The following is a 6,507-nucleotide window of genomic DNA, read 5'->3' on the forward strand; positions in this document are numbered from 1 at the left end:
ATCAGCATCCCAACATAAACAAAACAACAACATAAGAATCAACAACCAATGTACAATCAAACAATAATGTGCATAGCACCAAGTCCAAGTGAACCAAGCACCCTACAACACAAACAAATTAGTTCACATGAAACAACTCAAATATGAATCAACCTCCTTAAGGCATTAGCTTTTTAACCTGAAAAGTCAAAGTCAAGCTCAAACATAAGTAACAAGACCACTAGGCCAAGCCTAGGGTCCAAAGGATGGAAAAAAATGTAAACAGCAAGTGGATCATGATCAAAGTCAAGATAATTCAAATAAGAAAAGATCCCCATTGGTCTCATATCCAAACTATGCACTAATTTCATTTTAGGCACAAATTAATACAAAATGAGCAAAGTTGAACCACATATGAACAACCAGAATGATTTCAATCAAAAAAATATCAAAACAGCTCAATAAATCCCACAAAAATTATATCCTAAACAGAAGACATTCAATGAGTTACATGTCAATTTTCATGCCATTTGGACAAAAGGAACTATGTCAATTAAATCAACATGTTAAGGCATGCAAAAACACAACCAAACCAAGTCACCAAATGAGTATCAACTTCAATCAATTGTATAACAGTGAAAACAAATTAGAAATGAGTGGGACCAAAGCCAAATTAAAGATATACATGTTAGGAAGCACTCCATCAATTTTCATATTCATGGGATAAGGGATGAGCATTTAACAACACATGTACAACTGTCACACAAGAAGCAATCCAAAAATGCTAAGCAGCAATCAAAAATCCAAATCAATTAGAAAATGGATCAATTAAATCCACAAAAATTCAGGGTGAAACCTAACATATACATTGTATCTCATGCAAAAAATCAGGGCCATAGGCCTAGGGGAAGCATGGAAAAATAATTCATGAACTCAGCATAGCATAGTGTGACACATATTATCACACTCAAAAAGAATATGTCATATCTAATAGACCAGAGGTCCAAAAATTACAAATGATATACCAAAATCTCCAGAAATGTGTCAAGAATCACCATATGAAATTTCATTAAATTTGGAGCTAGCATGAATATTTGGTGATCAAAATGGTAAAACATATGAATATTGCGCACATGTCAAAAATCAATATGCCATTCTAAAATTCTACCAGGCACAACTTACACTACTATGCCTAAAAAAAAGTAGATAAAATTTGGAAACTAACAAAAAAAATCCCACCTAATTTGGACTAATATTGAATTTTTTATGAATTTTTTAAGTTTGTAATATTTATTGGAATAATCATTTAATGTTAATACGAATTAATTTGTTTAAGCTACAGCAGGTGGCATTTCTATAAATATCCAAAACGCATGTGCAGTACTTCATTCACTACGTGGCGCTTCGCGGTTGGCCGGAACAGGTGGGAAACAGCATTTTGAATGCGCGGCCAAGGCTACCGGATTGAACACGGGATCTCCAGCTTTTTGAAGCTTCTTCATCGCTGTTCTTCGTCCTTCAACGGCAAATGCGGTTTCGAGCTTTTCTTCACCAAATCGCACGAGCCTTATACCGTTTTCTTCGTCTCTCAACGTAGGTTGCAAATATGTCCACGAAATCGTCTAAAGATTAACGTACAAAAAGATCTAATCGAAAGAAGTTTCACACACAAATATTCGGATCAACATATCTAGCTCAATACTTAACGGAATCGCGCGATTCAAACATCAAATTAACCTACATTCCACGAACTATCTAAGCCATATCTTGATTTCACGAATTAAAGATTTCGAAAAATCACCTTCTTGAAGTGCAGCCGTGAAATTCTCGTGTTATTGGCCTTGATTCTTGAAAACAGATCGTGATTGATGATTATGAAGATGAATGATGATGATTTCGCAGCTCAACGATGCACGAATCAGTGGAAAATCGTAACTGCCATGTGAGAGCAAGCTTGTAGCAGCTGGAGTTTTGGACGGTTTTTGCTTCAATTTGCTACAAACAGAACTCTAATATCACCTGCAAATGAAGATTCAACCAAGGATTCGCAGAAACAATAGTGAATTATTGAAGAATTGATGAAAAAGTGTATGTGGAAATTGGAGAAAAAGTGAGAGAATTTGAGAGTTTTTTTGGATGAATCTGAAAAAATGATTATCCCCTTTGAATTCAGTTAGGATTAAGCTTTTATATGTCAAGTTAATCCACTCTCTAATCATGATTAGCACAAAAATGATAATTAGCAAAATGAGCACATGTAAGCAATTTGGCATTTTTGCCCTTGGAGAGCTATGACCAATGGAATGGTGATTTTTCAATTTGAACAAGTCACAAATTTCATTTAGAAGCTATTGGAATTGGTCCCATGCCAAAATTCCATGTACTTTGAGTTTTGGACCATTTTGCCCTTGCATTTTAATTAGTTCACTTCAAAAATGACCTTTTTATGTGAAGGTTTTTGGCAAAATGTGATGATGGATTATGAAAGTACATATCAAATGTGGTTTGCCCAAAGAAGAACCATCCAATTTGGACATTCCATGTGCAAGTTATGCCACTTTGAATTCGGGCATTTTTGGAAAATGAATGGATCATATCTTGCTAACCACACATGGGAATTTCAAGTTCTTGGACTTTTTGGAATGGTGAGAACAAGATCTTCAACTCTCATGTTGGACAAAATTTGATTTGAAGCTTGTATGATGAAGTAATTTTGGGGAGAAAAACTTTCCATTTTTGGCAGGTGAGAATTACAGGTCATTTCCATTTTGGGAAGCTTTTTGTCTGACTTCAAATCCTTCAACCTTGATCTTTGAAATGCCAAATGAGACTTGTATGGACATGAATGAGGTCTTTCTAACCATCTCACACCTTCCAATCCCTGATTAAATGCACAGTTGACCACAGTTGACTTTTGTTGACTTTTCTAGGGTTTTGGATGACTGGGCCATGTTCTGATGAATTCCAAGCCTCTTTCACATGAGATCTTGATCCAAAATGATATCACAAGTTATATGAACTTTTGATGAATGATCATGGTGCCCAAATTCTTCAAGAATGGTCACCATCTAGCTCAATGGCTGACTTTGACTGTTTTGACTGATGATTGCTTCAGCTGCAAGAACAAGGTTAGACGACAATATTTTTGTACATTTGGTTAGTAAATATATGAAAAGAAAAGATATACAAATGCAATACATGCTTGGTGATCAAGAACCACACTCACAAGGTATCCCACCCACTAGGAGGGAAGCTAGGGTATGCAATGATCCTTGAGGCCATGATATGATATGTTATGGGCCATGAGGGATCTTAGGGCCAAAATTGGGGTCTTACAGATGCCCCTATTTAAGGTCATTCTAGCCGGAGAAGTGAAGTTTAGAAATCTTCATCTCGACGCGGTAGAATGGACTTAAATAATAGTAATGAGACAAATTTTGGTCCCTAAGAGACCTCATGATGCAGATGTATGCATGCAAAAGCAAATTCTGTGGGGAATATATGATTCACACAGAAGAAAAGACGACCCATCGGAGTAATTCACTCACCAGGTACAGAGACTCTAACAGGACTCTTATGGGGATAATACAGAAAAAGAATGCGTGAGCAGGACACGACTTTGAGTTGGGGAAGACAAAAGTCAGACGTAGCATGAATAATACACGACTCTGATTGGGATAGCAGAAGTCAGACTGGAGACCTCACCGGGGAAGTAAAGGACTCAAACCGGGGATAGAAGCAATTCCAAAGGAAAACACCCTCGTTGGAAAGACTCAAGCTGACTCGCAAAATGCATATACTGGGAAGAACACCAATACAGCAACACAAATAGAAACACAGCTCCGCTGGGGAAATCTAGAAAAGACTTTCCAGGGGAAGCCAAAGGATGAGATGTTACCGGTATAAGGGTAACAAATCGGGAAGAATGAACATCTAAGACCGGTATAAGGGTGAGAGATATCAATCAACCAAACATCTGAGAAAGACCTGAAAAAGGTATATAAACTCAGGAAATCTGACTCCACAGGGGACCAAGGTCATAATAGGGAGTAGAAAGGAAGGAACACCAGGGATACCGAGGTATATAATAGGTGACCGACCGAAACGTGAATTGGTACATATGCCAAAACACTCATCATCCAAAAGGAGGGCTTGAAAAAGCAAATCGAACTTACAGGATGGACATTCGAATCCACTACGGGAAGACGAATCTTACTCAAATGGGGACACAAACCCAAAGAGTGCATGAGATATAATATCCATTACCGGCAGACCGTGGATAAGAATACTCGCATGAGACATATTATCTATTACCGTCAGAACGTAGATAATAAACTCGCATGGTAAGAAACACCAGAGATACCGAGGTATATAATAGGTGATCTACCGAAAACGTGGATTGGTATATATGCCAAAACACACATCCGAAACATGACTGGTTAAAGGATGAATATTCGATTCTACAAAGAATACGAATCTTGCTCAGTTGGGGAAAATCAACAAAGGATTCCAACTAAAGAGCGCATGAGAAATATTATTCATTACCGGCAGACCGTGAACAATATACTCGAAAGGAAAAGACACCAGAGATACCGAAGTATATAATAGGTGACTAACCAAAAAGAGAGACAATCGATACCAAGCATCCGGGTAAACGAAAGACGACTCAAAGGATAAATTGCAAGCATCCGGCAATTATCCGACAACAAGAATATTCGACTCCGCGGAGGGAAATAACGAATCTTACTCGACTAGGGAAACACAAAGGCTTCAACTGAAGAGTGCATGAGATATATTATTCATTACCGTCAGAACGTGAATAATACACTCGTATGGAAGATTATCCACAACCGGTTACTGGGTTAATAAAGGATAAATCGACCGAAAAGAAAGGCATCGGGATACCAAAATAGGTATATAAAGATGACCAATCAATCAAGTAACAATCATTACCAAGCAAACGGGTAAATGAAAGACGATCCGCTGGGGGTAAATTGCAAGCATCCGGCAATTATCCGCAGGGACTGGCTGGGGGATATATTGAGAATCAATCAATAATCCGGGGAACAAATCACTAGCAAACGGTGAAAAGACCCACTGGCGACTTCAAAAGGGATAACATTGCAAGCATACGGCAATGATCCAGAAGATTACTTGCTGGGGATACAAGTGCTTACTCAAGAGCAACTACCCGAAGCAGGGAGGAATATCAACATCGAACATTGAATGAAGATAACCACAAAGAGATTGGGGTTTATATCTACCGAATACGGGGTAGAATACCGAAACTCAACTGGGGATAAAAATCACCACAGGGAGATACCAACTCTGTTAGGGACGAAACCACAACAATAGAAAATTCACCAATAGTCAGATCGAACCACAAAGTGTTACCTCTGCTAGGGGGAAAGAGATAGGACTCACAACTACCGAATACGGGGTAGAAGCCATACTCTGGTGGGAATAACCACGAATTAGGGTTTACATCTACCGAATACGGGGTAGAAAACCAAAAACTCTGCGTGGGGATAGAATAAATCACGAATCCGCACGAGACACCAAAAATGAGGTTTATAACAAACCACAAACTCTGTTGGAGAGTAAGAAAATAGGATTTACGACCACCCACTACTAGGCAGAAAACCAACAACTCTTGCCGAGGAGTAAAAGGTATATAACCACCAGTTCCGTCAAAAGGGCAAGGAAACCTAGGACTTACAACTACCGGTATAAGGGTAGGAGCCAATCGACTCTTGCTGAGGAAAAAGGTATATAACCACAAATCCCGCCAAGAGGAAAAGGAACAATAGGACTTACAACTACCGGTATCAGGGTAGAGGCCCGAAAACTCCGCTGGGGAACAACCCACTAGGAAGCACAAGATATTTGACAAAACGCCAATTCGGGAATATTCCGAAAAGACAGACTGAATCAATACACGTCCTACAAGGGTATAACTCAATAGGAGCATCCATCCCAATATATATGTTGGGAGGAAACGGAAGAAACCATCATCCACGAGGAAGTATCTCAGTGGGGGACTGCAGAATGAAAGACAGACTTTTTCTGCTTACGGGGCTGACTCTGTATTGAGAGATTTAAAACCCGACATCCGCTTGGGAAGATCTTTTAGAGAGATCTATGAAACCCATAGCAGGAGACAAACAAACAAGAGATATATGGCAAACAATGCAACATGAATATCTGAATGTTTCATGAATATGCATGAATATGTGTTTTTATGTTTGATGAATGCTGACAAAACAGACATATCTAACACAACAGCCCAGGAATCAAACGCCCGGTATTATACTTCCAGGGGAAAAACCAGCTGGAAAGCCAATCTACGGAGATCCACATGCTATAAAGCAAAGATCTGCGGGTACTGCTGGGGAGCAGCGGATCGGAGATATCAGGATACACCAAATCTCTGAGTAATGGATCAGCGAAAGTCCCATTTAGGACACAGAAAGTCACAACGGGCGAACAGCCACCAAGACGAATCTGTTGGGAACAAGAGAAATTCTC

Source organism: Lathyrus oleraceus, chromosome 7 (genome assembly GCF_024323335.1).
Source record: "Lathyrus oleraceus cultivar Zhongwan6 chromosome 7, CAAS_Psat_ZW6_1.0, whole genome shotgun sequence".
NCBI lineage: Eukaryota > Viridiplantae > Streptophyta > Magnoliopsida > Fabales > Fabaceae > Lathyrus > Lathyrus oleraceus.